General features: G+C 42.7%; 1 long non-coding RNA gene across 1 annotated transcript in view; it reads left to right on the top strand.

The window, feature by feature from the left end:
- The first annotated feature begins 7,726 nt into the window (after positions 1 to 7,726).
- LOC125451828 (uncharacterized) overlaps positions 7,727 to 27,770 on the top strand; it is a 165,175-nt gene continuing 145,131 nt past the window's right edge. Inside the window, exon 1 of the long non-coding RNA XR_007247399.2 lies at positions 7,727 to 7,895. This is a non-coding gene — a long non-coding RNA (uncharacterized LOC125451828). The remainder of the gene's footprint in view (positions 7,896 to 27,770) is intronic.

Genomic DNA, 27,770 nt, shown 5'->3' with positions numbered 1-27,770 from the left:
ATATATACATAAACAGTTATGCCATATTTTTAGCACTCAAACCAAAATTAGTAAAATTCACAGCATTTGAAAGAAGAGATTGTGAAACCTTCTGGAACACTGGTAAATGGTCTCATATGAAGCATTCATTATTTTAGTCCCACGTGGAGGCAAATGTGAAAGTACTTGAATTTATAATCAAAGAAGAAATAGTGAGAGTCAATATAGTGTGGAGCTGGAGGAACACAGCAAATCAGGTTGTATCAGAGGAGCAGGAGTGTCGACGTTTCGAGCCTATACCCTTCATCTGGAGAAATAGTGAGACATCTGGATAAAAATTTTCCCATCAGGCAGATGCAGCAGGGGTTCATGAAAAGCAGGTCATGTTTAGCTGATTTTCTGGAATTCTTTGAGGACATTATGATTACGGTAGACAACGGGGATCTGGTGGACGTGGTGTATGAGGGTGTTCGACAGGGTGCTGCAGAAAAGACTGCTGCACAAGGTAAAGATGCTCTGTGTCACAGGAAATGTATTAGCATGGGCAGAAGATTGTTTGATTAACAAAGCAAAAAGTGGCGATACATGGATGTTTTTCTGATTGGATAGTGGTGTGCCTCAGGGATCAGTGTTAGGACAACAGTCTTTCATAATATACATCGATTATTTTTGAACACTGTGCTGAAGCAAAAGTAGGTGAATATTTACCTGTGCAATTTTTTCTGTATTTATATTGTATTCTTTTCATGTAATATCTTGTTCTATAAGCACAGTTACGTTTGCAGAATTTGGAAATGATGCTACAGACCATGCCTCATAAAAATGGAAGGAAACAAATTGGTGTCTAACTTGATCTGGCACTTGGCACTTTTTTGTTAACTAGTGTTTAATAATAAAATGAAGGTATTCCTGCACTCTAAGCTGAATGTAAGTCTAATTTTAGAATAGCTAACAAGAATACCAGGAGGAAGCAAGGCAGAGCAAGGGTTTTACCTTTTTCTTGCTGATGTTATGCTTATTAGAGTTTACATCAGTTTTATGAAAAAGTAGCTGATAACCTGACCGTGATTCTATCACTGCTGGTAAAAGTTCTCCCCTGACGGCTTGCAATTTAACTGACACACGCATAATTGTACAGTTATACTTGCCTGTTTTGTTTACTTATAATATTCATCCGGCAAGGTGGTCTCCTACGTAGTTTTAGCTTCAGTTTTGAGCCCACTCAACCATTCAGTAAGATCATGGCTGATATTTTCACAGTCTCAGCTTCACCTACCCACTGTCTCACCATAACCTTTAATTCCTTTACTATTCAAAATATTATCTATCTTACCTTTAAAAACACTCAGTGAGGAAGCCTCAATTCCACAGGCACACAACCCTTTGCGTGAAGAAGTTCCTCCTCAGTTCAGTCCTAAATCTGCTCCCCATAATTTTGAGGCTATGTTCTCTTGTTCTAGTTTCACCCACCAGGTGTGGAAACAACTTCCCTGCTTCCATCTTACCTATTCCTTCATAATTTTGTACATTTCTACAAGATACCCCCATTCTTCTAAATTCCAATGAATAGAATCCTGGTCTGCTCAGTCTCTTCTCATAAGCCCAACACTCTCAACTCTAGAATCAACCTGGTGAGTCTCCTCTGCACCCCCTCCAGTGCCAGTACATCCTTTCTCAAGTAAAGAGACCAAAACTGGACACAGTACTCCAAATGTGACCTCACCTGCACCCTATACAGCTGCAGCATAACCTCCCTGTTTTCAATCCCTCTAACAATGAAAGACAAAATTCAATTCGCCTTCTTTATTTCCTGCTACACCTACAAACCAATCTTCTAAATTCATGCACAAGGACACCCAGGTCTCTCTACACAGCAGCATGCTCCAATTTTTTACCGTTCAAGTAATAATCCTTTTTACTGTTATTCCTACCAAAATGGATGACACTACACTTATCAACATTATACTCCATCTACCAGACCTTTGCCCACTCACTTAAACTATATGACCATAAGACATAGGAGCAGAAATTAGGCCATTCAACCCATCAAGCCTGCTCTGCTGTTCAGTCATGGTTGATAAGTTCCTCAACCCCATTCTCCCACTTTCTCCCTGTATCCCTTGATTCCCCCTAATAATCAAGAACCTATCTGCCTCAGTCTTAAATGTATTCAATGACCTGGCCTCAACAGCCTTCTGTGGCAGTGAATTCTATAGATTCACCACTCTCTGGCTGTAGAAGCTTCTCCTTGTCTCTGTTCTGAAAGGTCTTCCCTTTACTCTAAGGCTGTGCCCTCGAGTCCTACTCTCTCCTAACAATGGAAACATCTTCCCAACGTCCACTCTATCCAGGCCAATCAGTATTCTGTAATTTCAATTAGATGCTTCCTCATCCTTCTAAACTCCAGTGAGTAGTCACAGAGTCCTCAAACGTTCCTCATATGTTAAGCTTTCCATTCCTGGGACCATTCATGTGAATCAGCTCCAGGGCCAGTACATCCTTCCTAAGATATGGGGCCCAAAACTGTACACAATACTCCAATTGTGGCCTGATTGGAGCCTTATAAAGCCTCAGTAGTACATCCCTGCTTTTATATTCAAGTCCTGTCAAAATAAATGCCAACATTGCATTTGCCTCCTTGACTACTGACTCAACCTGCAAGTTTACTTTGAGAGAATCCTGGACCATAACACTCAAGTCTCGTTGTACTTCAGACTTCTGAATTTTCTTCCCATTTAGAAAATAGTCCACGTTTTTATTCTTCTTACCAAAGTGCATGACTTCACACTTTCCCATGTTATATTCCATCTGCCACTTTTTTGTCCTGTCTCCAAACCTGTCCAAATCCTTCAGCAGCCTCCCGACCTCCTCAATACTTCCTGTCCCTCCACCTGTCTTTGTATCATCTGCAAACTTAGCCAGAATGCCCACAGTTCCTTCGTCTAGATCATTAATGTATAAAATGAAAAGTTGTGGTCCCAACACTGACCATTGCAGAACACCACTTGTCACTGGCTGTCATCCTGAGAAAGACCCTTTTATCCCCACTCTCTGCTTTCTCCCAGACAGTCAATCTTCTGTCCACGCTAGCACCTTGCTTCTAATACCATGAGCCCTTATCTTACTCAGCAGCGTCCTGTGTGGCACTTTGTCAAAGGCCTTCTTGAAGTCCAGATAGAAACATCCATTGGCTCTCCTTGGTCTACCCTGCTCATTACTTCCTCAAAGAATTCTAGCAGATTTGTCAGACATGACCTCCCCTTGATGAAACCATGCTGACTTTGCCCTACTTTACCATATACTTCCAAATGTTCAGCAATCTCATCCTTTACAACGGACTCCAAAATCTTACCCACGACTGAGATTAGGGTAATCAGCCTGTAAATTTCCATCTTTTCCCTTACCATCTATATGTCTCTGCCATCTTTCAGAGTCATCTGTACACCCAGCTCTACCACCCATCTTAGTGCCATCTGCAAACTTTGACACCATATACATGGTCCCAATTCCAAATCATTTATGTAAGTTGTAAACAATTGTAGCCCCAACACTGATCCCTGAGGCACATCACTATTCACTGTCAGCCAACCAGAAAAACATTCATTTATTCCCACTCTTTGTTTCCTGTTAGTTAACCAGTTCTCTGTCCATGCTAATACAATGCCTGTAACAACTTTATCTTATGCCGCAGCCTTTTGTGCGGCTCTGTGTCAATACCTTTTGGAAATCTAGATGCACCACATTTACTGGATAAACATCACATCTACAAAGTGGCTGAAAGTGCATAGACTTCATTCATCAAACACAGGGATGGTGATGGAAAACCTGTGTGCATTTTTTGTGTTATATGGCCTGTGTTGGTCATAGATAACAGGGCATCATTTACTAGCAGCGAACTTGAGTATTTGCTAAAGTCAAATGGGATTGAACAGATCAGGACAGCTCCATATCATCCGTCATCCAATGGTCTGGCAGAAACAGCAGTCCACATTTTGAAGAAGGCACGCTTAAAGAAACAGTCTACAGCTTCACTAGATGCCAAACTACCCCAGTTCCTATTTGATTATAGGACCGCCCCTCATGCAACTTCAGGGACAGGTCCAACAGAGTTGCTAATTGGAGAACACTGGGCACCAGGTTAAATCTGATCTTCCCAGACCTGGGAAGGAGAGTGAAATGGCATCAAGAACAGCAAAGCCAGACACAAGACTCTGCTAAGCCAAAGAAACAGTTTTCTTCAGGGGAAGAGATTTGATATGGGAACCATAGGAATGGCCCTACATGGATAAGAGGCATGGTTAACACGAGGTCAGGTCCAGTGTCATACAAAGTTCAGGTTGGTGCGATGGTCCTGAACGAGAACATGGGCCATAAAAAGCCACAAACTTGCAAACGGTGCAAGTGCAAATGTGCCCTGCTAATCGAAAGTCTTTTTGACTGTTCCAGAACCCATGGGCTTTCCCTCTCCATCAAGTTTTGAGAATACTTACGGACTTGTTGGGCCGCAGGGCCTGCTCCTGCACTGAAGGGATTCCATGATGCTACAACCTGTTATACCTGGGACTCTGAGATGGACACAGTGGGTGGCACCACCTCGCCACCTTTGCCACCTGAAGAAGAGAATGAATTTCTTTCGAGATGCTCTAAGCACGAGAGGCGAGCTACTGTGTATTACACAGAGGCAATATTTGGAGTATTTTAACCCAATGCTAAAATACGTCAAGAGGAGCTACAGATAAAAAAACTGGCCTATGTCCTCTGATTCAGAGGGAGAGGGATACAGTGATTATATTGAGGTCAGCTGGGTAGACATCATAGAATGTGATGTCCCTAATTGGGCCTGTTAATCTGGTCCATTCAGGAAGCCCTGACTGACAGATAAGACCTGGCAGTGAGGTTACTGGATCAGTGTCAAATACTGTCCATTTGTCTCCTAAAATGAAATGCTAATGCGAAAGTTAAAGTCAGCTGTGACATTGGCTCATGGGATTGAGATTACTACCCAATCTTGTCCAGCAACTGGCATATCACTGAGAAGATGGATCAAAATATTTTCAATTTTCTCTGGCATTGCTATTTGGAAATTTTCAGGTAACTGTAGTGAAATCGATAAATCCAGGTTATCACCATTCCTTTGTGCCTTCTCAGTGGATCTTGTCCCTCTGGGGCTCTCCAGCAGCTGCTGCTGCTCTCTGTCCCTATAACTTGTTCTGGAAATTTTAATAATGTCTCCTGAGCCCTCAGCCCTCTCAAGGTTTTCCGTAACTTTCCTTGCAGCTGAGCCCCCCTCCGCACCCACACTGTATAGGGCTTTCATCTCAGCAGTGGGGGAAGTAGGTTCAATTACATGGAAAATGTGAAAGGTGGAGTGAAGATAAAATATGATAGTGGTAATATATTAGCTACTAACATAAAAGAAGATTGCAAGAGCTTTTTAATCTGAAAGAGAAGAGTGAGACAAGAGTAGAAATTGGATCACTAACAACTGAGGCTGGAGAAGTAATAATAGGGAACAAAGAAATGACGGAGGAACTCAATAGACACGTTGCATCAGTTTTCACAGCATTAAAATACAAGAACTTCCAGCGAGATGTGAGTAGAGGTGAGTGTAGTGGTCATTATTAAGGAGAAGCTGACTGGTCTGAAAGTGGATAAATCACCCCAGAGTTCTGAAGGAGATAACTCAGGAAATTTCAGAGGCATTACTGGTGATCTTTCAGCACTCACTGGAGTCACAGAGGGTCATAGAGGACTGAAAAATAATATATATGATATAAAACCCTGTTTAAAAAGGGAGGGAGGCAGATGACAGGCGACTACAGGCCAGTGATTTTGGAGTCCATTATTAATGATGAGATTGCATGGTACTCCAAAGTACATGATAAATTAGGGCTGAGTCAGCATGGCTTCATCGAGGGAATTCAGGTCTTAAATATCCGTTAGATTCTTTTGAGGAGATAATGAGCAAGTTAGACAAAGGAGAGCCAGAGAATGCAATCTATTTAGATTTACAGAAAGCCTTTGACAAGATGCCTCAAGAAGGCTGCTAAATAAGATGAGCTCATGGTGTTAAAGGCAAGAGACTTGTATGGATAGAGAATTGGCTGACTGGCAGAAGGCAGAGAGTGTGCATAAAGGAGTCTCTTTCAGAATAGTAGCTGGTGACTAGTGGAGTTCCACAGGGATCAGTGTTGAGATCACAACTATTCACATTATCCGTTAGTGATGCGGACAAAGGAACTGAAAGCATTGTTGCTAAGTTTGCAGATGACACAAAGATCGGTAGCAGGAGAGGTAGTGTTGAGGAAGCAGGGAGGCTACAGAAGGATTTGAACAGGATAGGAGAGTGGGCAAAGAAATGGCAAATAGAATAAACTGATAGTGTGCACTTATGTGCTTTGGTAAGGAACATACAGATGTAGACTATTTTCTAAATGGGTAAAGGCTTTGGAAATCTGAAGCACAAAGGAATGTGGGAGCTCTAGTTGAGGATTCTCTTGAGGTTAACATGCAGGTTCAGTTTGCAGTTAGAAAGGCAAATGCAATGCTACATTTGTTTCAAGAGGGCTAGAATACAAGGGCAGAGATGTACTGCTGAGGTTGTATGAGACTGGTCAGACAGCATTTAGAATATTTTGAGCAGTTTTGGGCCTTATATCTAAGGAAGGATGTGCAGGCATTGGAGGGGTCCAAAGAGATTTATAAGATGATAAGGGACTTATATAAAGAGCAGGTGAGGACTCTGGGTCTGGTTTCAGTGGAGTTTAGATGAATGAGGAGGAGCCCAATTGAAACTTGCAGAATACTGAGTGGCCTAGATAAAATGGCCATGAAGAAATTTTTTCCAATAGTACGAGAGACTAAGACCTGAGGGCACAACCTCAGAGTGGAGTGATAACCCTTTAAGACGGAGATGAAGAGGAATTTCTTCAACCAAAGGGTGGTGAGTTTGTTGAATTCATTTCCATTGAAGGCTGTGGAAGTCAAGTCATTTAGTGCATTTGAAACTGCAATAAATCGGTTCTTGCTTAGCAAGGGATCAAGTGTTAGGGGAAGAAGGGAGGAGAATGGGATTGAGAAATATATCAGCACTATTGAATGGTGGAGCAGACTTGGTGGGCTGAATGGCCTAATTCTGCTGCTATATCTTATGGTGTACTTTTTGCTGGTTGCTGCTGTTATGCATTTACTGAAGGCCATTTCTCTATTTCTTCCTTCTCCGTCAGAGCATTGTCACAGAAAGGCAAACCTTGACATCAGACAGTTCACCTCCATTGGTAGAGAATCTGTGATAAAGGTCAAAGAATTGAAAGGGCATCTGTGCTTTTCCATCCTTAACAATCAGGCTGGATGTTATGCCTTCACACTGTGGGGCATCAAATCTTCTGCTACAGGTTGTTGTCATGTCTCAATAAGGAGGTCTGAGGTGTGTGACTTTACCAAATACATAGTCGGCCCCTGTGAAATGCACCTCCAAACTCCCAATCACACCACAGTCAATGTCTTTTTTGATTGACCTTTCTGTATGATCTATAAATGCTACCTTGTGCAGAAAAGCAATGGACACAATGTTTTTCCCTTCCCTTCCACCCTGTTCCCCCTCCTTTTTTCCTTGCCCCGTTCCGTGGTCTCCCTCTCATTTCCCTCTTCCCCCTCTCTCCCTCTCCCCTTCTGTATCTCTTTCCACAGATGTTGCAAAACCTGCTGAGTTTCTCCACTAATTTCTGTTTTTGTTTCAGGTTTCTAGCAGTCACAGTTCTTTGTTTACCATTAAGATCATCCTCCACCTACCATTATTTTGCCTGTGGCAATGGAAAGTCCACGCTATTGGGAAGCTCAGCAGCTTTAGCTGCACAGATTGGCACCAGGCAAGAGCAGAGGGGAAGGTCGTTATTCATCCTCGACTCCCATTGGAGGTACCTTGTCCCCTCCTTGTCATTTTATTGCTCAGCATGATCTTCCTTCCAAAGTGAGTTAAATTCTTCCGATTGTCTTAATGTTACATGAGGGATTTGATGAATACTAACTGGTTACCTTTTCCCTACATTACAACAGTGTGCACACTCATAGGGCTGTAAAGTGCTTTTTAGGACATTGAGGTTCAAAAAGGCAGTTCATTGCCACCTTCTCAAGGGAAACTAGGGACAGGCAATGAATGTGGCACCCACATTGCATAAGTGAATAAGACAAAGCAGGGCTGAAGGGCCTGTTCTATGCTGTACTGTTCTATGTTCTATGTTTTCTTTTTACCAGTTCTTTGCTAAACCTATGTAAACTAAATCCACTTCCCTTCACATATCTTGTCACCCTGTGTTCTCCTCAGTCTGAAGCATTAATTCAGTTTTATTTTAAAGATGCAATACTCTTGTGCCTCAATCATTGCCTGTGGAAAGATTCCAAGTTCCAATAACATGTAACAAAACTTCTGAGAATGGACATTGAGTTTTAGTGATGATTTGAAATTGAAAGACATATTGTCATTAATCCTGGGGAGTAAATAATATCAGTTCTGTCAATCATCACTTTTCAAATGTTTAAACATCTCAGCTACATTACAGCAGTTTCAGTATCTCATACCCGACGATATCTAGTGAATTAGATGTTCAAAACCAGCTGTGACCAAGACAATATGTTGCATAAATATGTCACTATTAATTTACTGTTACATTCCATGCTCTGTTAGAACTCCAAATATTTCATTAGCCTTTGCTTTTATCGACCTGTGTTGCCTTGACCTTTGTCTAGTCTGAGCACGTTTTTCACACTTTTGGACGATTGTAAAATTGTTTCTGCATTTTCTGCTGTCTCATAAGAATAAGTAGGAGCGAGTATAAGCCATTTGGCCACTTCACCATTCAACAAGATCATGACTGATTTGATCCACTTTCTCACCTGCTCTCCAATCTCCATAATCGTAGAGTCATAGAGATGTACAGCACAGAAAAAGACCCTTTGGTCCAATTCACCCATGCTGACCAGATATCCTAAATTAATCAAGTCCTCTTTTCCAGCATTTGGCCCAAATCTCTCTCAACCCGTCCTATTTTGTACCCATCCAGATGCCTTCAAAACATTGTAATTGTACCAGCCTGTTGCACTTCCTCTGCCAGCTTGTTTTATATACGCACCATCTTCTGTGTGAAAAAGTTGCCCATTAGACCCCTTTTATATCTTTCCCCTCTCACCTTAAACCTATACCTTCTAGGTATGGAATCTCCTCATCCGGGGAAAAGACCTTGTCTATTTGCCCTATCCATGCCCCTCATGATTTTCTAAACTGCTCTGAGGTCACCCCTCAGCCTCCAATGCTCCAGAGAAAATAGCCCCAGCCTATCCAGCCTCTCCCTATAGCTCAAAGCCTCCAACCCCGTCAACATCCTTGTAAATCTTCTCTGAACCCTATGAAGTTTAACAATATCTGTCCTATCACAAAGAGACTAGAATTCCAAAAGTGGCCTAACCAATGTCCTGTGTTGCTGCAACATGACTTCCCAATGCCGATACTCAATGCACTGACCAATAAAAGCAAGCATACCAAATGCCTTCTTCACTATCCTGTCTACCTGCTGCTCTCCTTTCAAGGAACTATGAACCCCCACTACAAAGACTCTTATCCAAGATGGAGGACAGGAAAAAATGCGGCTGTAAGAGCTGTTCATTTCTTTTAGGTGTTTTCAGTATTGGAACTGATTTCCTTGAATTCTAGGAGCAGTAATAACTGTTTTATAAGCTGTTGTATTGTTTTGGAACTTTGGAGAATAAAAGATCAAAACAACGGCTCTTTAATCTTGATTCTACTGTAAATCAAAAATCTGTCGAACTTGCTCTTGAATACGTTCAATAAAATTACCTTCAGTGCTCCTGGGGTGATGAATTCCAACAATCAACAAGCCACTGAAAGAAAATCCTCCTTAAATCCAACTGAAATAGGAGAGCCTATGCTTTGAAACTGTGGCCTCTATTTTGAGATTTTGCCATTAGGAACAACATCCTCTGAGCAGTTATCCTGACAAATCCTTCCAAATCTCCCTTGACTTCCATAAACATGTAAGGTATATGGCACAAACATGTCTAGCACCTTATTCATTCTAAGTTCTAACATTTTTCAGAACTAATTCCTTTTTCAAAATTGATCTGGTATGCAAACATTAGTGAACATGTCATATTGTTAAAATATGCATAAAATTTATTATATTTGCCCTGTCTCCATTCTCCACCTCTTTAAACTCCTTTCTTCATCCTAATGTTCTGATATACTTTGAGAATGCATTAAAGGCCTTTTGCTATTCTTCATACTCTTCCTAATATTTCTAATTTCCTTTTTTACTTCTTTGCCATACTTTATAGGGGTTCCTCACAATAGATTGGAAAAAAAATTGAAACTTTACCATCATTTTAGGAACTATACAATGGATTAAATGAGCAAAGGGATCAGAGGATATAGCTGAGCAGATCATTAAAACATCACTGCAGATCAGAAAACCAATTTTAATTTTTTTTTAAAAATGCAGTTTTTTTCTAACCACTGTGCTGCCCATGCCGTGTGATACTTACAGCTTGAGGTGAAATCTCTTCGTAGATTTATAAAGATGTCACTTCAACGAATAATTTGTTCCTTTGCTTCATGTTGATATAAAAACACACTTAAATGTTTACTTGTGTTTGATGGATGAATGAAATAAAAGCATGATTTCATCAATACTTTTGGGTGAACTATCTGGCGATTCACCATTTTTCATCTGTCAAGCATGTCATTGTGATAAACAGCTGGAAAAGAACTGCTCCTTTGTAGCCGCTACACAACATACAATATCTCAAAACTGATTTGCTTGACTTAGAGAGCAGGTTCCCTGGATATGCCTTTAGCTGTCCTCTGCTGTGTTTTGAAAAGAAACAAATCAATTTGACTCGGGCTGCACTTATAGGAAATGGTCTCATTGTGTTAAAATAATTTGCACCTAAAGCTGTTTGGAATTCTGTCAAAGTCTAAAGTCAGTTGCACATTTGCTTCTAATTTATTTTCTTGGTATTTTTGATGGAACAATAATTTGCATGAATTTTTCTATTTTTTTCTGTTGTCTTTCAATTATTGAGAAGCATTAAATTTTTTGAAGCACCCATTGTAGAATGGAGCTAATTATAGAAAATGCTGTCCAAATGATTGCAAGACTCTGTGTGATTGATCTTTTCTTTTTCAGACTTGCATGGATTAACTTTGGGGCATGGAGTGAGTGCTTTGTTGAAAGCTTTCAGAGTAATCTTGGCCCAGGGCACGGCCATTGTACTGCCAATTATACCTGTAGGTGGTGCTCTGATAGAAATTTCAGTGACAAAGATGTCCCACCTAGTTAGTCAATGCCAGCATCTTGTACAACTTTGGCAATTGGGCTGGCAAGGTTTAACCCTGTGTTCATTCTCTACAGTGAAAAGATGCAGTAAATTGATTACAATGTTCTTTTAGTTCGTTCCATGTTTCAGCAAATGGAGAAGGATTCTAAAGCTTCTTGGAGAGGTTTTTCCTTTCCAGCAACTCGCCCACTTGAAAAGTTTTCAATACCCCTCTATCGTTATTTCCCCTTGTTTTATGCCTCCATCATTACCCTTTGAAATACTTTTTTTTTAACAGTTTTCCAAAAACACTCTTCCCACTTTTTATCCTGATCTTCTGAACACACAGTCCCTACTTGGGTCCAATTTTACACTTGATCTGTTACCCTACTTAGACCATAAGATCACAAATTGTAGGGGACATGGTTTAGGCCATTCAGTCTGCTCTCCATTAAATGAGACCATGGCTAATCTGGTATTCCTGAACTCCATTTTGGTGCCTTTTCTCCATGACTTTTGATTCCCTTCCTGATTCAAACTCTCTGTCAGCCTTGAATGTACTTAATGATCCACCCTCCACAGCCCTCTATGCTAAAGAATGCCACAGACTCACTAACCTCTGAGAGAAAATTCCTCACCTTTGTTTCAACTGGGTTATCCTTTACTTAGGTCCTCGGGTCCTAGATTCTCCCACAAAGGGAAACAACCTCTCCACATCTACCCTGTCAAGCCCCTAAAAACCTTATATATCTCAATCAGGTCACCTCCCATTCTTCTACATTGCAATGAGTACAGGCTCAATCTCTTCAACATCTCCTCATGACACAGTCCCCCCAGACCTGGATCAACTCGTACTCCTCCACTATTCACGGGCTACTATAGTGAAAATGTCCCTTTTATCCCAATTGCTTGTCTTCTATTAGTCAGACATTCCTCAATCAAGACCAATGTACTGTTCCCAACATGTGAGTTTTTACTTTAACCTAATGTGTGGTACCTTTTCAAATACTTTCCGGAAATCCAAGCATATTGCACACACTGCTGTCTCTTTATCTACCCTGCTTGTTACTACTTCAAACAATTTTAGTAAATTTGTCAGGTATGATATCCCCATCATGAAGCCATGCTGACTCAGCTGGCTTATATTATGTATTTCATAATGCTCTGTTATTATGCCATTTATAATAGACTCTAACATTTTCCCAATAACAGATGTTCTAATTCTACTAAAAGCAGTTTGGAGCACTGGCTTATTTGGACAGGAGATGAGCTGGTTATTTTAAATTCTGTATGTAGACAAACTTCTGCTGTCTAGACAGCAGTGAAGAGTGCATTGATGAAGTACACACCATCACAAGTAACCTTGAGATGGAATACCCTCAGGCTCAATTTCATTGTAGCTGATGACTTCAACAGGCCAACCTCAAGAGTATGCTCCCAAAAGACTGTCCAACCACAATCGTGAAAAGCGTCTGCCTCCCCATCTCCTGCCAGCACTCTGGTAAATCAGACTATAAGACTGTGCTCCTTCTCCCAGCTTACACGCGGGAACTGAACCGTGAGGATCTGGTACAGAAAGCCGTATGGTGATGGTCTGAGGTAATGGACAAGCTCCTACGTGAATGCTTGGAGCCAGTGGATTGGTCCAAGTTTAACAACACAATTGCCAACCTAAACGAGTGTGTCATTACCATCACAGACTTTATTAGTAAGTGTGTAGAGGACTGCAAAACAAAGAGTTTAATCTTATTGTTCCCCAGCCAGAAACCATGGGATGAAACGGAAGATTCACTCCCTACTGAAATACAGTTCTGAGATTTTCAAGTCAGGTCATCCTAACCTATACAGGAAATCTAGGTACAATCTTTGCAAAGCATCAGGGACACCAAGACATAATACCAGACTAAACTAGAGTCCAGATTAACCACATGAACACATGTTGATTGTGGCAAGACTTACATGATAAAATGGGCTACAAAGCAAAGTCGAGTAGAATTGCTGACAACAGTACATTCCTCCCCAAAGAACTCAGTGCGTTCCATGCTTGTTTTGAACAGCAGATCAGCAAAATGATGTCATCTGCCCCAACAGACTTGGGTGCGCCTGTACCCACAGTCGCTGACACAGACATCAGATCGGCCATCTTGAGGGTGAACCCACAGGAAGTGACTCACCCAGATAGAGTCCCCCAGTCATTCACTTACATCCTGTGCTGACCAGCTGGCAGGAGTGTCGCAGACATCTTTAACCTCTCCTTACTATGATCTGACGTTCCTACTTGCTTTAAGAAGACCACTATCATCTCAATGCCAAAGAAAAATCAGGCAACATCTCTTAACGACTACCGCTTGGTGTTCTCTGACATCAATCATTATGAAGTGTTTTGACAGGTTAGTAATGGCACACATCAACTCCAGCCTCCCAGATTGCTCTCATCCACTACAACTTGCCTACTGTTACAATTGGCCCACGGCAGATGCCATCTCCCTGGCCTAACACTCATCCCTGGAACATCTGACTAGCTAGGACTCCTACACCCGTCTCCTATTAATTGACGTTAAATCTACCTGCAACATCAAATTCCAACCAAACACATCTCTAAATTCCAAGACATAGGACTCTGCTTCCCCCTCTGCAGCTGGATCCTCATTTCCTGACCCACAGACCACAGTCAATAAGGACAGACAACAACACTACCTCCACCATAATCTTCAATGTGGAGGTGCTAGTATTGAACTGGAATGGACAGGGTCAGCAGTCACACAACACTAGGTTCAAATCCAACTGGCTGATTTAAAATCACAAGCTTTTGCAGCACTGCCCCTTTATCAGGTGAAGTGAAGCGAAGTATATTGGCACAGAATTTATAGCAGAGATGTTAAAAGATCATACAAATGATTTGAGTGGAGTGAAGACAGACTGATGAATGAGTCTCTGGTAGGTGATCAAAAGTGTCAGACAATGTGAGCAAAGCCTCAAGAGCTGAGTAGCAAGTAAAGGGATGACCTATGATCTGATTAATTGAGACAGAGCGATCATTACAAAAAGTTAGAAATAAGGTGGTGCTGGAGACAAGCCAAACAGCTGGAATAACATGATAGGTATAAGGGTCACATGCCAAGGGTCTAACCAAAGTAATAAGTGATCCAAAACTGTACAAACTAATTCAGGTAGAAAGATCATAACAAGTTGCTAAGGTGATGTGGTTAAAACAGGACAGTAAGGAAGGTTTTACAGACAGAGAATAGTGTGGTGAGTTCATGCGTAGTGTGACATGAAACCAAGATCCCAGTTGAGGCCATCTTCCTGGGTACAGAACTTGGCTGTCAGTCTGTGCTCAGCAATTCTGTGTTGTGGATCTCGAAGGCTGCTTCAGAGGATGTTTACTCAAAGATTGGAGGCTGTCTGTCCTTGTCCACTGAAGAGTTCCCCAACAGTGTCTCACACCATCTGATACTTTTGATCACCTGGGGAGACTTGTTATTCAGAGATAATGGGAACTGCAGATGCTGGAGAATTCCAAGATAATAAAATGTGAGGCTGGATGAACACAGCAGGCCAAGCAGCATCTCAGGAGCACAAAAGCTGACGTTTTGGGCCTAGACCCTTCATCAGAGAGGGGGATGGGGAGAGGGAACTGGAATAAATAGGGAGAGAGGGGGAGGCGGACCGAAGATGGAGAGTAAAGAAGATAGGTGGAGAGAGTATAGGTGGGGAGGTAGGGAGGGGATAGGTCAGTCCAGGGAAGACGGACAGGTCAAGGAGGTGGGATGAGGTTAGTAGGTAGCTGGGAGTGCGGCTTGGGGTGGGAGGAAGGGATGGGTGAGAGGAAGAACCGGTTAGGGAGGCAGAGACACGTTGGACTGGTTTTGGGATGCAGTGGGTGGGGGGGGAAGAGCTGGGCTGGTTGTGTGGTGCAGTGGGGGGAGGGGACGAACTAGGCTGGTTTAGGGATGCAGTAGGGGAAGGGGAGATTTTGAAACTGGTGAAGTCCACATTGATACCATATGGCTGCAGGGTTCCCAGGCGGAATATGAGTTGCTGTTCCTGCAACTTTCGGGTGGCATCATTGTGGCAGTGCAGGAGGCCCATGATGGACATGTCATCTAGAGAATGGGAGGGGGAGTGGAAATGGTTTGCGACTGGGAGGTGCAGTTGTTTGTTGTGAACTGAGCGGAGGTGCTCTGCAAAGCGGTCCCCAAGCCTCCGATGGGTTTCCCCAACGTAGAGGAAGCCGCACCGGGTACAGTGGATGCAGTATACCACATTGGAGGAATTGGGAATATGGGATGGATAGGCCCATGGCCACCCCCTTAGTCTGTAGGAAGTGGGAGGAGTCAAAGGAGAAGTTGTTGAGTGTGAGGATTTTTCCGCCGTCTTCGCCTCCATGCCTACTTCTTCAACCGGGAACCTAACCCTCCTTCCACTGACCCCTTCACCCGCTTCCAACACAAGTCCTCCTCCTGGACACCACCCGCAGGCCTCCTACCCTCCCTCGACCTCTTCATCTCCAACTGCCGTCGAGACATTAACCGCCTCAACCTCTCCACCCCTCTCACCCACTCCAACCTCTCCCCCGCAGAACAGGCAGCCCTCCGCTCCAACCCCAACCTCACCATCAAACCCGCAGGCAAGGGTGGCGCAGTGGTAGTATGGTGCACTGACCTCTACATCGCCGAGGCCAGATGCCAACTCTCCGACACCACCTCCTACCGCCTCCTCGATCATGACCCCACACCTGAGCACCAAACCATCATCTCCAACACCATTCACGACCTCATCACCTCAGGGGACCTCCCACCCACAGCCTCCAACCTCATTGTTCCCCAACCCCGCACGGCCCGTTTCTATCTCCTTCCCAAAATCCACAAACCTGCCTGCCCTGGTCGACCCATCGTCTCAGCCTGCTCCTGCCCCACCGAACTCATCTCCACCTATCTGGACTCCATTTTCTCCCCTTTGGTCCAGGAACTCCCCACCTACGTCCGTGACACCACCCACGCCCTCCACCACCTCGAGGACTTCCAATTCCCTGGCCCCCAACACCTCATATTCACCATGGACGTCCAGTCCCTGTACACCTGCATTCCGCATGGAGATGGCCTCAAGGCCCTCTGCTTCTTCCTGTCCCGCAGGCCCGACCAGTCCCCCTCCACCGACACTCTCATCCGCCTAGCTGAACTCTTCCTCACACTCAACAACTTCTCCTTTGACTCCTCCCACTTCCTACAGACTAAGGGGGTGGCCATGGGCACCCGCATGGGCCCCAGCTATGCCTGCCTCTTTGTAGGTTACGTGGAACAGTCCCTCTTCCGCACCTACACAGGCCCCAAACCCCACCTCTTCCTCCGGTACATTGATGACTGTATCGGCGCCGCCTCTTGCTCCCCAGAGGAGCTCGAACAGTTCATCCACTTCACCAACACCTTCCACCCCAACCTTCAGTTCACCTGGGCCATCTCCAGCACATCTCTCACCTTCCTGGACCTCTCAGTCTCCATCTCAGGCAACCAGCTTGTGACTGATGTCCATTTCAAGCCCACCGACTCCCACAGCTACCTAGAATACACAACCTCCCACCCACCCTCCTGCAAAAATTCCATCCCGTATTCCCAATTCCTCCGCCTCCGCCGCATCTGCTCCCACGATAAGACATTCCACTCCCGCACATCCCAGATGTCCAAGTTCTTTAAGGACCGCAACTTTCCCCCCACAGTGATCGAGAATGCCCTTGACCGCGTCTCCCGTATTTCCCGCAACACATCCCTCACACCTACTAACCTCATCCCACCTCCTTGACCTGTCCGTCTTCCCTGGACTGACCTATCCCCTCCCTACCTCCCCACCTATACTCTCTCCACCTATCTTCTTTATTCTCCATCTTCGGTCCGCCTCCCCCTCTCTCCCTATTTATTCCAGTTCCCTCTCCCCATCCCCCTCTCTGATGAAGGGTCTAGGCCCGAAACGTCAGCTTTTGTGCTCCTGAGATGCTGCTTGGCCTGCTGTGTTCATCCAGCCTCACATTTTATTATCTTGGAGACTTGTTATTCAGTCTGTTTACACTCCACTCACACCATTTCTACAATCCTTTGATCTCTATGCATATAAATTCTGTGCTTGTGTGCTTCTCTTCACTGCACCTCATGAAGGAGCAACACTCCGAAAGCTTGAGATTTCGAATAAACCTGTTGGCATATAACGTGGTATTGTGTGATTTCTGTGATAATCCTCAACATTACTGCATACTCAGCCTCTTATTATAGTCCGTATGCACTCATGACTGTGTGATCAAATTCTGCTCTAATTCCATTTAAAACTTTGCTGATGATACCACCGTGGTGGATCAGATCTTAAACAATGACAAGACAGAGCACTAGAAAGAGATAGACAACTCAGTGGCATGGTGTAAAGGCAACAGTCCCTCCCTAAATGTCAGCCAAACAAAGAAACTTGTTATTGACTTTGGGAAGCAGTGGGGTGGGCATGTTTCTGTCTGTATCAATGGCGCTGATGTAGAGATGGTGGAGAGCATCAAGTTTGAGGGAATGATGATCACCAACAGGCTATCCTGGTCCACTCACGTTGATGCTACTGTCAAGAAAGCACACCTTCACCTTTACTTCTTAGGAAGGCTAAGGAAATTCAGCAGGTCCACAAAAACACTCAACAATTTTTATAGATTCACGACAGAAAGCATCCACTTTGGATGCAGCACAGCTTGGTACCGCGACTACTCTGCCCAACACTGCGAGAAATTAGAGAGTTGTGAACACAGATAGACCATTGTGAAAACCAGCCTTCCTTCTACTGACTTTGTCTACACTTCCTGCTGCCTGGGGAAAGCAGCCAACGTAACCCCTATCACACTCTCTTCCACCCTCTTCCATCGGACAGAGGATACAAAAGTTTGAAAACATGTACCAACACATTCAAGAATAGCCTCCTCCCCGCTGTTATCAGACTTACGAATGGACCTCTTGGTTAATAGAGTTGGTCTTTCTCTGCACCTTCACTGTAGCTGTGACACTATATTTTGCATTCTGTTCTATTACCCTGATGTACTAATGTAAGGTAATGATTTGTCTGGATAACAAGCAAAATAATACTTTTCACTGAATCCCCATACATGTGACAATAATAAATCAAATCAAATCAAAAAAACATTTGATTGAAAATGATTTAAACGATGCCACAGCATTTGTTCCTACCGCTGCACCAAGTGCAGTAGTTAGTTTAAATGTTAGCTTTACACTGCAATAAGTATAACCTTATATTTTATGTTAAGAGTTTATTACCCAGACCATTAAATATTCTGGGCACTGATTTCCTACAAATTGTTCCATATCCTTTCTGATCACCATTTAATTTTAAAAGTATAATAAACTGTGAGACAAGTTCTAAATGAAAGTGCCTGTACATTTTCTTCATTTTACCTTCAGTTTTTAAAAATAAGCATCAATTTGAAGCCAACTGGATGTCATTCATAGTTCAATGGTACCAACGCTACCTGATTCAAAAAGGTTGTGGGTTCAAGTCTCACTCCAAAGGTCCAAGGACCAAACCTCAGTTGACACTGACATATAATACTGAGGGAATGTTGGTGGTACTTGTTTCAGCAGATATGAAAGATTCCATGACACTCTCTGAATGAGCAGGCTGGGGATTATACCCTGAAGCCTTAGATAAATTTATCCCTCAACCAGTTACACTACTATAGGCCATTTAGCCATTATCTCAATGCTGTTAGAAGAAACGTCCTGAGTTCAAATTCACTGCTCCAATTCCGGCATCATTGCCAGCGAAGTGTAAACAACGCTGTAAATTATTGTGGGAACATCCAGGAGACCTCTACATAAAGACATTATATGAATTCAAAACGTTAAAGTATTGATGACCACCTGCAAGAAGTAATTCAATATAAAATTGAATGAAATGTAAATGAATGATAGACACTAGAAATAGAAAACAGCAAAATTTTTACCTACTAGAGGAAATATGGCTAAAACTGAAATAACTGATTTGGTGTACTACAAAGCTGAATGATTAAAGACTTGAGCACTTTCAGCAGGACTTGATAACTATAATTTGCTTGATTGAAAGTTCTTTCCCATACCATATGTCAGGGAGCATCGAAAAGTTAAACAACAAATGTCTTTGACAGAGCTTGAGGAAATGTCTTTACAGAAAAGCACACACTAAACATTGCATTAACACTCTTTAGTTTTGCTTGTAATGAGAATTGGTAAAATATTTTACTTATTTTTTGATGAGACAGATCTTTGTGGTATGTTTGTTATTGTTTTTGCCCCTGCAGCTGCCATTCTTTGTACATTTTACATTCATTATTCACATGATAACTCATTTTGATCTTTCCTTTGTTAGAAAATCTCCTTCACTAGTTGTAGCTAGTTCAACATCATGATGATGTAAGAAGTTCAATATCATACCAAAGGACATAATGAAAAAAGACACAAAACTCTTTTAGGTCTCAAAAATAAATACATCAACAATTATCAGGTAACATTGCTCCCAAAGCGCTTTCATGGTTTTGTACTCTCTAGTCCTTTAGATGTTAAGTAGTATTTTCAAAACTTTTTACTATATTAGTTGTTGCCTTCAGAGACTTATATTTATAAACATTGTTTGACAGAAACTGATATAGTCCACAACAAGTTGTTGTGGCATCATATATTTATAGCTTGCAAGCAAATTACTGTGGATGGAAACTCCCAGCTTAGCAGGTTCCACCTTTGGCCATGGACTATAATCTTTTCGGTGTTTTTGAAGCTGGCTTTATAATTTTCACAAAATCTCCAACAATATCACTGTCATTCATGGGAGTAAGGAGCTCCATTTGGGAACTGTGAGATTAACAGTCTGTCTCTAAATCAAAGTAATATTTAGGGAAAGAGAAAAAGGCATGGGAACAACACAAGGAAATAAAGTGAATTGGACTCCAATCGCTGACAGGAGAGCGAAAGATAAAGAAAGAAATTGTATTAAGTAATAGACAAAAAGTATTTAGTTCAAATGTAAAACCTTAAAATATTTTAACCAAGAAAAAAAATCAAGACTTCATATATGCTTGAATTAGAAGCCAATTATATATTTTTTTCTCCTTCTGACTGAAGATGCTGAATTGTGTTGCAGGAACATAAATTTTATTTTAAAAGATTTTTAAGGAATTAAGTTCCCGCTATAACTTTCTGTTGTGAGTTTAGTATTTATTAAATGCACAGATTCAACACCCAAAGGTACCTGCAACCTGGTTGAGAGCAAGCTGCCATTTCCGAGAGGGGAAGCAGAGCAGCGTAAATCATCTGGCAATTTGTTGCAGCTTTCATGATACCTCCTACTTGACATAAATTGCCAAATGATTTACTCGGCAATAATATTGTATGCATTAAACTCACTCATACTTACCAAGCAAATTCTGGACCAAAATGTTTGCAATTAACATTCTGCTTTATTATCCCAATTAATGCTTTGGAATCCACACATAAGACAAAAGTCAGCAAGACAATGGTGTGAGAGATAATGGGAACTGCAGATGCTGGAGATTCCAAGATAACAAAATGTGAGGCTGGATGAACACAGCAGGCCCAGCAGCATCTCAGGAGCACAAAAGCTGACGTTTCGGGCCTAGACCCTTCATCAGAGAGGGGGATGGGGGGAGGGAACTGGAATAAATAGGGAGAGAGGGGGAGGCGGACCGAAGATGGAGAGTAAAGAAGATAGGTGGAGAGGGTGTAGGTGGGGAGGTAGGGAGGGGATAAGTCAGTCCAGGGAAGACGGACAAGTCAAGGAGGTGGGATGAGGTTAGTAGGTAGCTGGGGGTGCGGCTTGGGGTGGGAGGAAGGGATGGGTGAGAGGAAGAACCGGTTAGGGAGGCAGAGACAGGTTGGACTGGTTTTGGGATGCAGTGGGTGGGGGGGAAGAGCTGGGCTGGTTGTGTGGTGCAGTGGGGGGAGGGGATGAACTGGGCTGGTTTAGGGATGCAGTAGGGGAAGGGGAGATTTTGAAACTGGTGAAGTCCACATTGATACCATATGGCTGCAGGGTTCCCAGGCGGAATATGAGTTGCTGTTCCTGCAACCTTCGGGTGGCATCATTGTGGCAGTGCAGGAGGCCCATGATGGACATGTCATCAAGAGAATGGGAGGGGGAGTGGAAATGGTTTGCGACTGGGAGGTGCAGTTGTTTGTTGCAAACTGAGCGGAGGTGAACACCTCCGCTCAGTTCGCAACAAACAACTGCACCTCCCAGTCGCAAACCATTTCCACTCCCCCTCCCATTCTCTTGATGACATGTCCATCATGGGCCTCCTGCACTGCCACAATGATGCCACCCGAAGGTTGCAGGAACAGCAACTCATATTCCGCCTGGGAACCCTGCAGCCATATGGTATCAATGTGGACTTCACCAGTTTCAAAATCTCCCCTTCCCCTACTGCATCCCTAAACCAGCCCAGTTCATCCCCTCCCCCCACTGCACCACACAACCAGCCCAGCTCTTCCCCCCCACCCACTGCATCCCAAAACCAGTCCAACCTGTCTCTGCCTCCCTAACCGGTTCTTCCTCTCACCCATCCCTTCCTCCCACCCCAAGCCGCACCCCCAGCTACCTACTAACCTCATCCCACCTCCTTGACTTGTCCGTCTTCCCTGGACTGACTTATCCCCTCCCTACCTCCCCACCTACACCCTCTCCACCTATCTTCTTTACTCTCCATCTTCGGTCCGCCTCCCCCTCTCTCCCTATTTATTCCAGTTCCCTCCCCCCATCCCCCTCTCTGATGAAGGGTCTAGGCCCGAAACGTCAGCTTTTGTGCTCCTGAGATGCTGCTGGGCCTGCTGTGTTCATCCAGCCTCACATTTTGTTATCAGACAATGGTGTGATTTCATATTTGACTTGTAATTTTTCCCCTCCTTTGTAGTGCTTGTGGCCGTAGGCATGCAAAGCTACTCGAAGAACTTTGTACAAAGCTAGGAGTTCAACTGAATAACTTACCTCCTAACTCCCCAGGGATTGTCCACCATCTTCTAGCCACAGGTTGGGAGTGTGATAGTATACTCTCCGCTTTTCTGGATGGATCCAGCTTCAAGAACCACTTAAGAAGCTTGATACCAGCTGGGAGAATGCAGCCCACTTGTTTGGCACCCTATTCACTCCCATCAACATAAGCTCCCATCAATGCACAGTGACTGCGGACTGTACCGTCTACAAAATGCACTGCTGTAACTCACCAAGGCACCTTCATTCGCACCTTCTAAACCTGTGGGCTCAACCTCCAAGAAAGACAAGAACAGCAGATGGCGTGCAAATTCCTCTCCAAGTCGCATGCCACCCTGAGTTGGGATTGTTTTGCAATTCCTTTGCTGTTGCTGGTCAAAATTCTGGAACTCTTTCCCAGTTCAGCAAGAATTGCAACGGCTCAAGTAGCCAATAACCTCCTCCTCCAGGGTAATAAGGGATAGGCAACAAATTCTGACCCAGGCAGCCATGGCCACGATTCCTTGAACAAATATCAAGAGATTGTAACTGTCCAAGAATTTCAAAAAAAAGATGAATTAACATTCCAGTTGTAATCCTTTATCCAAAGTTAAATCATTTCTTTCACTTCCATCATTTTTCCCTCTATCCCAAAATGTTAGGTGTGCAAATCTGAAGATAATATTTAATTAATTATTTTCATCCTTTCCTTATAATCCTTTAAATATTCATTTTCTTTCCTGTCTGTTAGTACTTTATTTAAAATTGGTGCCTGCTTTTTGGATACATATATCTGAGGAAGAGCATCAGATATTTAAAATCAAATTGGATAAGTATTTCACGAGCAGTTGTATCTATTAGATATTTCTGTCTATTGTCTGAAGCACAGATTCTGGATGATGATTGTTCAGAGAAAAATAACTTTTACTTAACAAATTTATAAATAACAGAGTATTTACTGACCTTGTAATATAGAACATAGAACATTATAGCACAGTATAGTACAGGCCCTTCGGCCCTCGATGTTGTGCCGACCTGTCATACCAATCTGAAGCCCATCTAACCTTCACTATTCCATGTACGTCCATATGCTTATCCAATGATGATTTAAATGTACTTAAAGTTGGCGAATCTACTACCATTGCAGGCAAAGCGTTCCACTCCCTTACTACTCTCTGAGTAAAGAAACTACCTCTGACATCTATCCTATATCTTTCACCCCTCAATTTAAAGCTATGCCTCCTCGTGCTCGCCGTCACCATCCTAGAAAAAAGGCTCTCCCTATCCAGCCTATCTAAGCCTATATACTTAATATTAAAGTTCATCTGTACCTTTGACAAACTGGTGAGTTTGTTTTAAGGTAGTGATTATATCGCAAAAACAGTTGGTTTTGGCAATCCTCTAAATGAGCCACATTGTGAATTTACATTCATTATATCTTCATGGTTTTCTGGGCTAATATACATCAAAAGAATGCTGTAATTTTCATCTATTGTGCCAACATTAAATCCAGTTAAATATATTCAACCTAGTCTGTTATCAGGTGCTTTCCTGAATAAACAATTTTGCATTAATACAGTGCTTTTAAAGTAACAAAAGAACAAAGTAAATAACAGATTTAGAGGATCAAAAACTTGAAATAAATTAAGAATAATGAAAGATTATTAAAGGAGAGAGAAGCTCAAAAGACCATGGGTTTTGTGAGAGATACCAAAGAATGGAATTAAGTCAGCTGATGGAAGAGAGCCATGTAAAGGATTAAAGAATGCAGAAAAGGCTATAAATTTGAAGGTATTGCAAAAATAGATTCGGTACGGGCTGTGAAAGTTTTTTTGCCAAGTCATGTCCAGGGGACCTAAGTAAGCCAATGAGAGATTTACTGTGTGGCAAGTTCTTTTTTTCATTCTCTTATAGGATGTGGGTAACACTGGTTAGACCAGCATTTATTGACCTTCAGAAGGTGCTGGTGAATTGCAATCCATTTGCTGTAGATGGACCCACAGAGCTGTTTATTAGGCACTTCTAGGATTTACTGATAGTGAGGGAACAGCAACATATTTCCATTGGCTTGGAGGTAAACTTGCAGGGGGTGGTGTTCCGATGTATCTGGTGCCCATGTTCTTGTAGTGCTTGTGGGTTTGGAAGGTGTTGTGAAATGAGTTGTGGTGAATTTCTACAGTGCACCTTGAAGATGGTACACATTGCTGCTATTCAGAGTCAGAGTGGAAGGAATGAATATTTGCGGATGGATGTGGTGCCAATCTGGCTGCTTTGTCCTTTCAAACTTCTTGAGTGTTGGAGCTGCACCCATCCAGGCAAGTGGGAAGTATTCCATTAAACTACTGACTTGAACCTTGTGATGCTTGGTCAGAAAGTGAGTTGCTCACTGCAGGATTCTTGGCCTCTGACCTGCTCCTTGTAGCCACAATTTTTATATAGTTATTCCAGTTCAGTTTCTGGTTAAAGATAACCCAAGAATGTTGATGGTGTGGCATTCAGTGATGGTGATGCTATTGAATGTCAAAGGTGATGATTCAATTGTGTTTTGTTGGAGATGGTCATTGCTTGGCACTTGTGTGGTATGAATGTTATTTGCCACTTCCCAGCCAAAACCTAAATACTATCCGAGTCTTGCTGCATTGCATGGACTGCTTTAGTATTTGATAAGACATGGGCTGCAATGTTTTGAACATGCTGAAGTTTGCAGATGATTGGGAATGTCACTTGGAAGAGTTTTGGAATCCTCATATAATAATTTTACAGGATTCAGGTCGGGTGGTGACATGTGAGACAGTAATTTTTTTTTTAAATGATTGAATCTACTTATTTGCTTTCCCAGGAAGACAGTTTTAAAACTAATTTGTTAGGTAATAAAAAAAGCAACAATGCTTTGCATGTCACTGCGTGAAATATATTTTAAAAATCCATTTGTCTCAGTGCAGTTTGCCTAATGTATTCATTATTTTTATGAAATTTTCATTTCACGTATATCACTCGGTGATTAGAAGGACATTGTTTAAGATTATTTAGGGAGTCGGTAGACACATTCTCAGTGGGATGGCCCTGGCTGTTTGATCATCAATCTCCAGGAAAATGAGGATGAATCCAATGAATTGTAGATTCCCTATAGTGCGGAAACAGGCCCTTCGGTCCAACAAGTCCACATTGACCCTTAGAACAACCCACCCAGATCCATCCCCATCCCACATAACACACCTAGTCTACACATTCCTGAACTCTATGTGCAATTTATCATGGCGAATCCACCTAGCCTGCACAACTTTGGACTGTGGGAGGAAACCAGCGCACCCGGAGAAAACCCACACAGACACAGGAAGAATGTGCAAACTTCTCACAGACAGTCACATGAGGGTGGAATCAAACCCGACACCCATTACTAACCACTGAGCCACCATGCCGCCCAATGATTTGACGACAAATTCTTTATTCTGTACAGGCTGAGCTCTCATCAAATGATCCTCATTTCTGATACTATAATTCTGTTTGAAGTTCGTGTCTATCTGTTTTCCATAGCATTGTCTTTTGTATAGGTCTCTAACAGACCACAACAAATTATGGATACCACAGAGAGCCCTCAACAATGGAAATGTAAAATCTCTGGTATTCATAGCCTGCGGGACAACTACCTAAAGTAGGGACAGTAACATTTGATGTATCTCTATTTTTCATGGCATCTGTATGTTATGGTGGCCTCATGGCTATGATACCAGACTAGCAACTATGAATCAAGAACATAAATCCACCATTGCAAATTGCAAAGTGAAATTGAATAGATTTGTTGGGGCTAGCACTATGAAATCCTTCTGGCTTTTTGGGAAAATAAAAGCACGACTATACCTGAGTCCAAGTTGACGAAGAGTTAAAAATTCATCAGCCTGAATTGTTTTCTGTTTCAATTCATCCAAAAGATCGTCAAGCACTCCCACAGGACTGAGCTGATGTCTCACCCTGTATTACACTCACAATTTCTGGAGGGGTAGGGCTTATTGAAACCACGATCTTTGGATTCAACCATGCGAACGTTACTGCTAAGGTACAGTTAACATCATAGTCAAAAATTCATACAAGATGAACAAATTGATCAATTATAGCAGTGAGGAAGGATGATCTCTTGGACAACCATAAGACCATAAGACATAGGAGTGGAAGTAAGGCTATTTGGCCCATCAAGTCCACTCCGCCATTTAAATCATGGCTGATGGGCATTTCAACTCCACTTCCCTGCACTCTCCCCGTAGCCCTTGATTCTTTGTGAGATCAAGAATTTGTCGATCTCTGCCTTGAAGGCGTCTAACCTCCTGGCCTCCACTGCACTCCGTGGCAATGAATTCCACAATCCCACCACTCTCTGGATGAAGAAATGTCGTCTCATTTCCATTTTAAATTTACCCCCTCTAATTTTAAGGCTGTGCCCACAGGTCCTAGTCTCCCCGCCTAACGGAAACAACTTCCCCGCGTCCACCCCTTCTAAGCCATACATTATCTTGTAAGTTTCTATTAGATCTCCCCTCAACCTTCTAAACTCTAATGAGTACAATCCCAGGATCCTTAGCCGTTCATCATACGTTAAACCCACCAACCCAGGGATCATCCGTGTGAATCTCCGCTGGACATGCTCCAGGGCTAGTATGTCCTTCCTGAGGTGTGGGGCCCAAAATTGGACACAGTATTCTAAATGGGGCTTAACTAGACCTTTATAAAGCCTCAGAAGCACATCGCTGCTTTTATATTCCAACCCTCTTGAGATAAACGACAACATTACACTCGCTTTCTTAATCACGGACTCTACCTACAGAGGCTTTTGCGATCCTCTTTGATATTTTGTGCTAATTTTCTTACATAATTTACCTTAGCTCTTTTTCTTAATATTTTAGTATCCCATTGTTTATGTTTGAATTGTTCCCAATCCTCCTGCCTGCCACTGGCTTTTGCAGTATGGTACATCTTAATTTTTGACTTTATATTGCCCTTGAACTCCTTGTTTAGCCATGGATGTTTTTCAGTCCCCCTTCACCATCTTTCTTCCTCACTGGGATATATTTTAACTTTGAGAAATTAAGTAGCTCCTTAAAAAACTGCCACTGCTGATCCACTGTCTTAACCAGTAGTCTTCCTGCCCAATGTACCCCAATGACAGGTAATTGGAGGTATATCCTTGGGGAAGTATTTTTGAGACAGTGGCCATAACTCAGTTAGATATAGGATAGTTATGGAAGCGAATAATGCTGGGCTGAGAATTATAGTTGTAAACTGGGGAAAGACTGATTTTTCTAAGATGAGATACAGGTTTGGTCAAGTGGACTGAGAATAGCTACTTGCAGATAAAACAGTCAGACCAGTGGGAGTCACTGAAGAAGGAAATAGCAGCGTACAGGGCAATTATATTCTCATAAAGATACAGAGTGGAGCCAAGAGGACTAACAATAGGACTGAGGAGAAAAGAGAAGCTT

Source organism: Stegostoma tigrinum, chromosome 5 (assembly GCF_030684315.1).
Source record: "Stegostoma tigrinum isolate sSteTig4 chromosome 5, sSteTig4.hap1, whole genome shotgun sequence".
Lineage (NCBI taxonomy): Eukaryota > Metazoa > Chordata > Chondrichthyes > Orectolobiformes > Stegostomatidae > Stegostoma > Stegostoma tigrinum.
Note: the sequence above shows the minus strand (reverse complement) of the source record. Positions and strands in the feature narration are given on the sequence as shown.